Source organism: Engystomops pustulosus, chromosome 7 (assembly GCF_040894005.1).
Source record: "Engystomops pustulosus chromosome 7, aEngPut4.maternal, whole genome shotgun sequence".
Classification (NCBI taxonomy): Eukaryota; Metazoa; Chordata; class Amphibia; order Anura; family Leptodactylidae; genus Engystomops; species Engystomops pustulosus.
The window spans coordinates 94,027,657-94,040,360 of record NC_092417.1 but is presented as its reverse complement, the minus strand read 5'-3'; the positions used below and the strand labels follow the sequence as shown (position 1 = coordinate 94,040,360).

The 12,704-nt window shown below is 42.6% G+C and overlaps 1 protein-coding gene across 3 annotated transcripts in view; it reads left to right on the top strand.

Moving 5' to 3' along the window:
* LOC140070595 (DNA topoisomerase I, mitochondrial-like) overlaps positions 1-12,704 on the top strand; it is a 166,364-nt gene that overhangs the window by 97,359 nt on the left and 56,301 nt on the right. The gene's annotated exons all lie outside the window — the stretch shown is intronic.

Genomic DNA, 12,704 nt, shown 5'->3' with positions numbered 1-12,704 from the left:
CACCTTTTTTTCCCCTTTTAATATTTCCAACAAAGATGAACGTTAAGGTGTATAACTTATAACTCAAGGTCCTGACCAACAGGGGCATAATCACAGATAATAATCTTCATTGTAATGATCAATATTTACCCAACTTGCCACCTTTCTATGCAACGGTCTATTAGACACCACATTTATGCTGATAACCTCCTTACCTCATTTTAGCATCCTAGTATCTGTGGAATCTTTCACCATTCAACAAGAAGAAGAAATAATTCAACCTTGATGTGTCTTTGTACTGCACAGAGCTCAGCCACTCCCCTCTGAGTAAGAGCAGTAGCCGGCTTCAGGTTGGATATTACAGCTGAAGGGAATGATTGAGGAAGAGTTTGAATGCAGCAACCTAAAAACAGCCGTAGTTTAAGATGACTCCCCCAGTGCTCAGTACTGTAATATAACATGTGCGCAAATATATATATATAATATTATTATTATTATAAATATATATATATATATATATTATTTTTTTTTTTTTTTTTTTTTTTTTATATTACAGCCACAAACTTAAAGTGGTTTTACCATAAACTAAAGTTAGGCCGTATTCACAGGATAGGGCCTAACTTTCTGATCAGTGGGAGTCTCTGTGCTGAGACACCCCCGGAATGTCGCTCCGTCAGATTAATGGAGCAGACAGCCGCGGATGACCGTTCTGCACTATTAATCTCTATGGAGCTAACGGAAATTGCACTGAGCATCCCCTTTAACCCCTTAACGCTGAAGCCACTTTTCACCTTCCTGACACGGCCCATTTTTTAAAATCTGACATGTGTCTATTTAAGTGGTTATAACTTTGGAACGCTTTAACATATCCAGTTGATTTTGAGATTGTTTTTTCGTGACACATGGTACTTCATGCTGGTTGAGATATTTAATCAATATATTTAGTATTTATTTATGAAATAAATGGAAATTTGGCAAAAATTTTGAAAAAAACAATGTTTTCCAAATTCAAAATTTTCTACTTTTTGGAAAGTTGGTCATATCACTAAAATAACTTGATAACTAACATTTTCCATATGTCTGCTTTAACTTGGCAACATTTTTCAAACATATTTTCCTTTTTTTAGGATGTTAGGAGGCTTATAACTTTAGGTGCAATTTTTCAGATTTTCACGAAAATCATCAAAACCTACTTATGGAGGGTCAGTTTAGTTAGAAGTGACTTTATAAGGCCCACATGACAGAAACCCCCCACAAATGACACCATTTTAGAAACTACACCCCTCAAAATATTCAAAACAACCTTTGGGAATTTTGTTAACCCTTTGAGCGTTTCATGAGCGTGAAAGATAAATGAAAGTGAAATTAGAGAAATGTAATTTTATCTTACTATAGATTCATTGAACACTAAAATTTGCACCTTCACAATGGGTTAAAAAGGAAAATGCATTTTACAATGTTGAGGGCAATTCCTCCTGAGTATGCCAATACCCATTTGGTCACTGTACCCTGCTGTACGGGCACAGGGGGGCACTTGGAATGGAAAGAGCGTTGTTTCGTTTTTGCAGGGCAAAAAGGCTGAAAAAGTTTTCATGTGTCAGGATGTATTTGGAGAGCCATAATGGTACCAAAACAGAGGAAAGCCCCAACATGAGACACCATTTTGGAAAGTACACCCCTTGGAGAGTTTAGCAACGTGTAATTTGTGTATTTTCCCCAACAGGTGTTTGATTCAATTAGGCCCCAAAAGGGAAAAAAGGTGAACATTTTCTCAAAAAAGTCACTTTTACCCAAAATTTTTGTAAGCCTCAAGGGATAAAAGATGAAACAACCCCATAAATGTGTAAAACTATTTCTCCTAAGCACAGAACTGCACTACTTTTGCATATAAAGTGTTGTATGGGTGCACAGTAGGGCTCAGAAGGGAAAGAGGGGCTTTGGCCTTTTAGAAGCCAGATTTGACAATAATCCTTTACATGTGTCAGGATGCATTTGGAGAGCCCTAGGGGTACCAAAACAGAGGGGAACCCCAACAAGTGTCACGATTTTGGAAAGTGCACCCTTTGGAGAATTCAGCAAGGTGTAATATGTGTATTTTCCCCTACAGGTGTTTGCTTCAATTAGGTCCCTAAAAGGAAAAAGGTGAACATTTTCCCAAAAAAGTCATTTTTACGGCTAATTTTTGTATCCCATAAGGCATTAAAGATGAAACAACCCCAAAAAATGTGTACTAGCATTTCTCCCGAGAATAAAATTGCCCCACACATGCAAATAAAATGTTGTATGGGTACGCAGTGAAGCTCAGAAGGGAAAGAGGGGCGTTGGCCTTTTAGAAGCCAAATTTGACAGACATCCTTTACATATGTCAGGATGCATTTAGAGAGCCGTAGTGGTACCAAAACAGAGCGGAACCCCAACAAGTATCACCATTTTGGAAAGCACACCCCTTAGAGAATTTAGCAAGGTGTAATATGTGTATTTGTCCGTAAAGGTGTTTGATTTAATTAGGACTTAAATAGATAAAAGGTGAACATTTTCTTATAAAGGTCATTTTACTCCTAATTTTATATAGCCACAAGGGATAAAAAAATTTAATAACCCCTCAAAATGTGTAAACCTATTTCTCTCCAGTGTAGAAGTACCCCACATGTGTATATAAAATGTTGTATGGGCGCACAGTAAAAGGAAAGGGGAATGTTTGCCTTTTAAAAGCCAAATTTGACAGAAATGTTTGGAGAACCCTAGTGGTATAAAACAGATAAGAATCCGAAAAGTGACCCTAATCTTTGAATGCACACCCCTTAGAGAATTTCGCAATGTGTAATATATGTATTTGCCCCTACAGGTGAATGATCCAATTAGGCCCGAATCATTAAAAAGGTGAAAATTTTCCTATAAATGTCACTTTACCCCTAATTTATGTAAGCCACAAGGGATAATATATTAAATAACCCCAAAAAAGGTGTAAAATTATTTCTCCCGAGTGTAGAAGTACCCCACATGTGCATATAAAATGCTTTATGGGCGCACAGTAGAGGAAAAGAGGGATGTTTGTCTTTTAGAGGCCAAATTTGACAGAAATCCTTCACATGTGTCAGGATACATTTGGAGAGCCGTAGTGGTACCAAAACAGAGGAAAACCAGAAAAGTGACCCTAATTGTTGAATGTACGCCCCTTGGGGAATATAGCAAGGTGTAATATGTGGTGTAGTGTAATACACGTGGGGATATGAGCATTTTGAACATACAGGTGGTTTCCAAATATGATGTGCAATGGAGTCCAAGATGGAAATTTCAATTATTTCTGGAAAGTTCAGTGCCCGTTATGTGGCGCCCCTTATGAAATAATGGAGGGGTATAGGGAGCAACGGGACATAACAGTTGTTACAATTATTCATTTTACCGAAATTAATTCACAATAGGTTGGGCGTGAATTGTGAATGTCTAGTGTATAAGGAGGTAGAATATACCAGGGGACCAACTAAACTTTTGTCACTCTGGAGTTGTCGCAGTATATAGTGTCCATCCTAACTCCTCTTTTGGAACAGACTCTTTATTGAGTCCTACCATTAGAAGCAGCAGAATTCACCAGGAAAATGCTGTCCTGGCAAAACACAGGAACATCTAAACCAGAGGTCCTGGGGCCCGTCCTTCTTGTCCCAATATTAGTTTCCTAATATCTTCCTCTTGAAAATGGAGAAATGATACGGCAGGACATGCACATTGGAACAGCACGTAAGAGTTGTACAGCATCATCTGAACAATGTGTACAGCCAGCACTTTTGTACCATATCTTCGTTTTAGTAGGGAAATTATCACCAAGTGTTGCTCTTATTCACCCTAGCGATGCCCATTGTGACGAATATTGCTGCTTTTGGCTGGACCAAATCGACCAGCAAATAGCGGCAAACATGGACAGAGGGGGGCAACAAAACCCCTCTGGACCGCAAGGCAAAATTGGTGGCTGTCAGGAACCCTGCACCCTGCTCCGATCACCGTGTCTACAGACATAGTGACCGGTATTACTGACGTCATAAGTAAATTCGCTTCTATTGGCTCGTCTGAATTGATGAGCCAGTAGCAGCGATAATAAACTGGGGGGGTGTGTGGGGGGGACGTAACCCTTCTGGTCCATGGGGCAGGATGGATGGCTGTGAGGAACAGCCGCCGTCTTACCCCGATCAGTGAACAGCCGCCGTCTTACCCTGACCGGTGTTGGAAAGTCACTACCCGCCGCACCGTTCTATAACAACGCTCGTTGGGAATAGGCTATACAATCTTTATTTATTTTTTAAGCAATTTAGACAAATAAGGGCTTATTTTTTGCGAGACGAGATGCACTGTAAAAAAACCTTAATTTTAGTGGGTTTTTAGCTTATTGAAGAAATTTTATTAACTTTTTACGTGTGGAGGAAAATAAAATCATCAATTCTTGTTTTGGATTTTTAGCATTTTTTTGGGGGGTGTTCGCTGTAGCATAACAATAATATATTATCTTTATTCTACGGATCACTACGATTATGGTGATACCTCATTTATATAGTTTTATTTTTATTTGTCCAATTTTATTGAAGGAAAACTAGAATAGAAAAAATTGCATTTGTTTTAGTATTGCCATTTTTATAGCGGCATAATTATAGTATTTTTTGGTTTACGGAGCTGGTTGTAAGCTTATTTTTTGCGTGACAAGTTGCTCTTTTTATTGGTATCATTTTGGTGCTTGTAACTTTTTCTGATCACTTTTTAGAACATTTTTTGTAAAGCAATTTGATAAAAAGTTTTAATTTTTGGCAAGTTTTTTTTTTTTTTTTTAACCACGTTCACCGAGCGGGTCCAATTATGATTAGGATTTATTGTACAGATTGTTACGGACGCGGCGATACCAAATAAGTGGGGTTTTTTCGTGATTTAGTGTTTTTTATACTTTATTACTTGTGTAAAGGGAAATGTGGTGTTTGGGGGGACTTTCACTTTCTTTTATTATTTATTTTTATTGTAAAAAACCTTTATTTATTTATTTTTCCTTTTTTTACAGTGACTGACATCTTAGCTTGAACAAGTGATCTTCTGATCACTTGTTCAAGCTTTTTTACAGGTTACACAGTGCAATACAGATGTATTGCACTGTGTAATGTAAGACACTGAGCATGCTGCGCATGCCCAGTGTCTTACAGCCGGGTCCTGTCAGAAGGCAGGGACCCGGCACCGGGAGGAGGATCGCGCAGCCCCGGGCGATCGGAGGAGCGATTCAGCTTTAGACAACTTTAAATGCCTCTAACACACCGCGGTCATCGCGACCGCGGCGTGTTAGGGGTTAACACCCGCGATCGGAGAAATCTCCGATCGCGGGTGTTAGAGGCGGGTGTCAGCTATAGCATATAGCCGACACCCGCAGCTTCTGGCGCCGGCTCCGTTCAGGAGCCGGCGCCAGAAGCTTGACGTAATAGTACTGCATTTTGCGGGAACGCACCTCCCGCGATGCAGAACTATTACGTCAAATGTCGGGAAGGGGTTAAATGGATCTTATTGTAAGGTGGTAGGACAACACAAGGTATTTAAAGTATCTGTAAAGTGTAAACAAAAAATAATACACTATTGCTAATTCTTGCAAATTAGAAACTGAAAAGTCTGGCATTTATGTCTTCAGCCCTCTGATATTCTGATATCCCTAAATAAAATCCAGTGTATCTAATTTACTTTAGAAGTCTTCCAAATTGTAAATGGAGCACATGTCTATGTAATTCATTCTCGGTACAAGTACAGCTTATCCTTGAAAGCACAGATATGTTGAACATTAGTAAGCAATTCACTTCAAATAAATTCATTGAACATAACAGACAGCTCAGGGATAAAGTTGTAGCAAAATTTATTTTAGAGTTGGGCTTTAAAGGGAACTTGTCACCAGGAGACCCATTTTTAGCACTCCCCCAGTCCCCACAGAATATAGTACATACACTGCCAAAGTGTTTTTGTATTAAAAATTGGTTTTACAGAAAAAGATGTTATATTGTACCTTTCATTAGCATATGCTGTGTGACTAGGCAGTTGCTCACTGGGAGGGTCTGGTAAGGAGCAGTCCCCCCCCCACCCCCACCCTTGGGAAACAGCTCCTCCATGTGACCTTTTCAAATATATGAAAACACCCATCACTGGGCTTAGCAACACCCCCTGCTCCTCTACAGCCAATCCCAAGTGTGGGGAGTTATTCGTATATTTGAAAAGGTCACATGTTTCCCAAGGGTGGGGGGGAACTGCTCCTTTCCAGCCCCACCCAATTGGCAACTGCCTAGTCACACAGCAGATGCTAATGAAAGGTACAATATAACATAGGTTTTACAGAAAAAAAGATATTTCCATGACGTCCCCCATGACGGCCCACCTGGAGGATTACCCCTTGACCTCTGCAGGGACAGGAAGAAGAGAGGTTAAATGTCCCTCCCCCTGCATCCCTCGCCAGTGTTCTTCCTGTCCCTACACAGGCAGGGGGAAGAGAGGGTCTCTCTCCTTCTCATCTCCTTAGGGGGGTGGGAGTGGAGGGGGACGCCTTTATGAGGCGCGGTACCTGGTACTAAGATCCTCTCCTCCCCGGGCCTCGATCGATCTCCTTCCTGGCTGTCATCATGGGGAGGTATTTGGTGCAATCCCTGCGGTCCTGCGACGATCTACGGCAGCGCCACATGTTCCGGCTCCCGGGTGGAACGCGGCAGCGTTCCACCAACCCGATGACGACTTCCGGTTTTGTGATGACGACTTCCGGTTTTGCGTTCCACTGGGCCGGATGACGACTTCCGGTCCGCGCGTCGCACCGGAAGTGACGCGACCCTTTCACGTCATTGGCGTTCGGGAGTCAGGAGCGTGGAGCGGTGAGTTTAAAAGGCAGAGAGTCTACTAGAGACCTCTCTTGCTTCTGAGACGATTGCAGGTGGTTTTTTTGCAGATCTGAGTGTGTCACAGGCGCAGGTTAGTGAAACGCATGATGGCAGATTGCTTATTCTTATCACCGCTCCACTTACACCTCTACCTCCTCCCTTGTCCACAGGCAGTATGGACCCAGTCCCCCTTCCTCAGACATCTGTAAGTAAGGGGGTCTGGAGGGTGGAACGTGGAGGGGGGCCCTGTATATATATATACATCCCCTATGCTTCCTCGTGTTTTTTCTTCTCACTCTCAGGAGAGGAAAGATAAAGAGAAGAAAGAGGATAAAAAAGAGGAAAAGAAGGAAGACAAGTCAAAGACTAAGACCCTTCCATCTCGTAGATGCAACATGTGTTTTAATAAACTCCCAGAATCTTATAAAAAAACGCTATGCAGAGACTGCCTTGACAGCATAATGCGGGAGGAAAAAGCGTCCTTCATGGACGAGATGAGATCCATGTTCAAATCTGAAGTAAAAAGTACAGTTGCATCCCTCTTTTCTGAAGGAATTCCTCCTAAAAGGTTCAAACCCTCTGAACCTAATCTGGAGGAGATGGATTCAGACCCTGACAGGGCTTCCTGTTCCTACCAAGGCGGTGAGGAAGAACAGCTAGACAGCCAGGAACAAAAAAATGACACTAGATTCCTTTTTTCTATGGATAACCTGGACACCTTACTAAAGGCGGTCCGAGAAACACTAAACATTGAAGATCCTGTGGAAATAAAGTCCGTACAGGACGAACTCTTTGGTTGCTTGAGAGCAAAAAAGAAGAGGGTTTTTCCAGTCAATAATGTGCTGGAGGACCTTATCCGGGAAGAGTGGAAAGATCCAGAAAAACGACTATCAGTGGCCAGAGATTTCAGGAATAGGCTCGTGTTCGACGAGGAGAAATCAAAATACTGGAATTCAATCCCAAAAGTGGATATCCAGGTTACAAAGATGGTTAAAAAGACCGACCTCCCCTTCGAGGATGCGACCCAACTTAAAGACCCCATGGATCGCAAATCTGACAGTGTCTTAAAGAAAACCTGGGAGTCGGCAATGCTAAACTTGAAGGCAAATGTCGCAACTACATCTATCGCCAGAACAATGACCTGCTGGCTAAACGGGTTGGAGAACCAGATTATTAGCGGAACCTCGAGAGAGAAGCTTCTGGAGTCTCTCCCACTGCTAAAATTAGCAACCACCTTCATTGCGGACGCATCAGGGGAATGCGTCAGATTTTCTGCCAAAGAGGGAGCACTCTCTAACGTCGCCCGTAGAGCCCTCTGGCTCAAGCAGTGGTCAGGAGACTTCCGATCTAAATCTAACTTATGTGGCATACCCTTTACCGGCGAGTTCCTATTTGGTCCAGAACTGGAGAAAGCTGCAGATAGGAAAAAAGGCTTTCCAGAACCTAGACAGAAGAGGCATTCCTTTCGTGATTCCCGCGACAAAGTTCCATCCTATCGTGGGAAAGGAAAACAAGGTAGATGGAGCTACACAAAAGGAGGTAGAGGTTATAGTTCCTTCCAAACTACCCAGCCCAACCCTGCCAGAAAACAATGACGCCAGGGTGGGGGGAAGACTAGCTCTTTTCCCCTCTCAATGGGAGCAAAGCATAAAAAATGCCTGGATTCTACAAGTCATACGCGACGGCTACAAGATCGAGTTGGATACCCCGCCCCCTCAAACATTTGTGACAACAAAGACATCCTCTCAACAAATGCTTCTGCTCATGTGGGAAGAGGTTCAATCTCTTCTACTCAAAAATGTCATTTCTCCTGTACCTCCCCACCATCAAAGGAAAGGGTTCTACTCTCCCCTCTTCTTAGTTCAGAAACCGAACGGAGCCTACAGGATGATCATAAATTTAAGGAATCTAAATACCCATATCAGATACAGAAGATTCAAGATGGAGTCCCTAAAATCCACAACACCATTAATTCCCAAGGGGGCAGCTCTATGCACTATAGACTTAAAAGACGCGTATTACCACGTCCCAATCCATCCCATCTCTCAAAGATTCCTGAGGTTTGCCATCCGGTCCCCAGAAAACCAGGTAAGACACTTCCAATTCAGAGCTCTACCATTCGGGATCTCCTCAGCTCCCAGACTGTTCACAAAAATTATGGCAGAGGTGGTAGCAGTACTAAGACACAAGAACATACTACTGATTCCCTACTTAGACGATCTTCTTCTAGTCTCCAGCTCAGAAGAAATTCTGTTATCCCAGAGAGACACGACATTAGCAATCCTAAAAAACCTAGGTTGGATTATAAATTTCGAAAAATCAAATCTCCAACCAAGTACCAAGCAAAAATTTCTGGGAATATTGCTGGACTCAGTACATCAACACTCTCTTCTTCCAGAAGAGAAGATCAAGAATCTTACCTTACAGGTATCACTGTTCCAAAGCAGACAGAAGTGCTCAATCCGAGAGGCTATGAAACTCCTGGGCCTTCTCACGTCCTGTATAGCTGGTGTTCCCTGGGCTCAGAATCACACGAGAGATCTTCAGAATTGGATTCTTTCATCCTGGGACAACAATCTAAACCATCTAGAAAGGAAAACCAACATTCCCCTATGGGTAAAAAGTTCGCTAAATTGGTGGAAAGCAGCGGAAAATCTCTCCAGGGGCCTAAAATGGAGCAATTGGCCAGTAACATCCATCTTAACAGATGCAAGCAAGACAGGTTGGGGAGCAAAGCTTCCAGGAAGACTAGTTCAAGGTCAGTGGTCCCAGTCAGAGATAAACAGATCATCAAATTACAAAAAACTGAAGGCAGTCTGGGAAACCCTGAAGGCCTGCTCGGATCAACTACAAGGCAAAAACCTAAAAATATTATCAGACAACACGACCACAGTCGCCTATCTAAAACGCCAGGGGGGCACACAGTCCGCATCTCTCCAGAGAATATCAAAAAAGATCTTTCTCTGGGCAGAAGAAAATGTCCTCTCTCTGACGGCAGTCCATCTGAAGGGGTCAGAAAACAAAGAGGCAGATTTCCTGAGCCGATACACTCTGGATCCCCACGAGTGGTGCCTAAACAAGGAAGTTTTCTCCCATCTAACCCAAAAATGGGGAGTACCACAAATAGATCTATTTGCCACCAGAGAAAACAAGAAAGCAGACCATTACTTCTCCCTACAGAAGAATACCCCAGACTACCTTCTAGATGCCTTCTGCCACAGTTGGCACTCAAGACTAGCCTATGCCTTGCCTCCACTTCCTCTGATCTCAAGGACGGTGCAAAAAATAAGACAAGAAGACCTCAAGATTATCTTGATAGTTCCCTTCTGGCCAAAAAGAAGCTGGTTCCCAGCACTGAAGAATTTGGCACTGGAAGAACCAGTTATTCTCCCTCAAAGGAAGGATCTCCTATATCAGGGGTCTGTTCATCATCCCAATCCAGAATCACTCCATCTATCAGCCTGGATCCTGAGAAACAGATGCTGAAGGCTAAAGGTCTCTCAGAAGAAGTCATTGCAACATTACAGGCAAGTAGGAAGCCGGTTACTTCAGCAATCTACCATAAAATCTGGAAAAGATTTGTATCCTTTTGCCATCCTGAAATTCCTAATCTGTCTTCCCCTAACATACAGCAGATACTAGAGTTTCTCCAAGCCGGGTTGACCAAAGGCCTAAAGACCAGCACGCTAAAGGTCCAAGTCTCAGCCCTCAGCGTCTTTTTCGATGTCTCTCTGGCTGACCATAGGTGGGTAAGACGGTTCCTTAGAGCATCCACTAGACTAAGTCCTAAATGTCCTGTCAGGACCCCTCCCTGGGACTTATCAATAGTCCTGAATGGCCTTATACAGGGCCCTTTCGAACCTCTAGAGGACGCAAGCATAAAAAATAGCACCTTAAAAACCGCCTTTCTTGTTGCCATAACAACAGCCAGAAGGTTAGGAGAAATTCAAGCACTCTCCATTAATGAACCTTACCTAAAAATTACGGACGATAGAATATCCTTGATGCGTGATCCAAATTTCCTGCCCAAAGTAGCAACAGATTTCCATCGTAACCAGGAAATTATTCTCCCCTCCTTTTGCCAAAAACCAAAAACTTCGGGAGAAGCTAGATGGCATACCTTAGATGTGAGAAGAATAGTGCTACACTATCTCGAAATAACTAATAACTGGCGGAAAGACTCAAACTTGTTTCTTCAGTTCCAGGGCAAGAACAGAGGAAAAAAGGCGTCAAAGATCACCATCGCCCGCTGGATTAGACAGACTATCAGGGACTGTTATTCCATCCAGAACTTAGAAGCTCCTACGATCCTCAAGGCCCATTCTACCAGGGCAGTAGCCACTTCTTGGGCAGAGCGAGCAGGAGCCTCCCTGGACCAAATCTGTAAAGCCGCAACCTGGTCCAGTTCCACAACTTTTGCAAAACATTACAGACTGGACTTACATTCTGCCAAGGACTTGGCATTTGGTAGAAAAGTTCTACAAACAGTAGTCCCTCCCTAAAAAAATTCCTTTTTTTGTTGTTATCTGGTACATCTCCAGGTGGGCCGTCATGGAGGACGTCATGGAAAGCGAGAATTAGACTCACCGGTAATTCGTTTTCCATCTAGTCCACCATGACGGCCTGGAATTTTTTCCCAACCCTTACAAATGTTATTATTTGGTTTTTATTGTATGTGGAGTAACATGCTAATAAAACCTCTTGCATCCTTCCATTGGTGTAATTATTTGGTAGAACACTGGCGAGGGATGCAGGGGGAGGGACATTTAACCTCTCTTCTTCCTGTCCCTGCAGAGGTCAAGGGGTAATCCTCCAGGTGGGCCGTCATGGTGGACTAGATGGAAAACGAATTACCGGTGAGTCTAATTCTCGCTTTTTTATACAAAAACACTTTGGCAGTGTATGTACTATGCTCTGTGGGGACTGGGGGAGTGCTAAAATGGGTCTCCTGGTGACAGGTTCCCTTTTAAAGAAAAGGGTCTTGCACTGAAAATGTTGTGCAGCACTTTAGAATCCATAGTTCATACAGTAGATGGAAGAAGTATGGCTCACCTTCTATTCACTTAGTGACAGGTCCAACCAGGAGAAGTGGCTAAGAAGTCCATGGTCACTCTGGATGATCTTTGGACAACTTCTGCCTCCTGAGGACAACTATTCTATATGTACTCTACAATTCTGGCCTATATGTAGTGGCAAGAAAAAAGCTATATTTTAAAACAAGCCAAATGAATGGTAACACTGATCTCCAGGGTTAATACAGAACATTGTTTTCAGCTTTGTATGGTGAAAACTGCTGGCAGATTTAAGTCAATTTAAGTCAATCCAATCCAATGCAATCCAGTATTAAGTGGTCTCTTATTTTAGGGAGGATGTCATTCCTCTTTTGAATATTACGAAGACCCTTTAAGGATGTGTTCCTCTGGAGGGTTTTGAAGAGTATTTTTAGTTCATTCAAGATTGGGAGTTTTTCTACACATAATCTACTGGAAAATGTCTCCTGTTTTGTTCTTTTTGTTTTTTTAATATTTTGTGGAGCTGAAATATCCAAATGTGGTGGAAAAAACTGAACGGAGTGTATTCCTCAAGTAGCAGTCTGCTCTGGCTGAGCTGATTTATCCCTTTTATTTTGGCGTTGTTTACATGGAGCACCTAATGCTCACTCTTGAGGGAGAAGGGTTAGGTCATTAGGGAACTGTGGGTGGGGTGCTGGAAGTTGTGTGGTTAAGCTTTGCTTCCTTTGCCTCCCAGAACCCATGTGTTCAGTGAGTGTCTGTGAAATCAATAGCTTACTGACTTTACATATCCTTTGGGGTGCGGAATGTCCCAACCACAATATGGGCATCGTTTTCTTTAGGA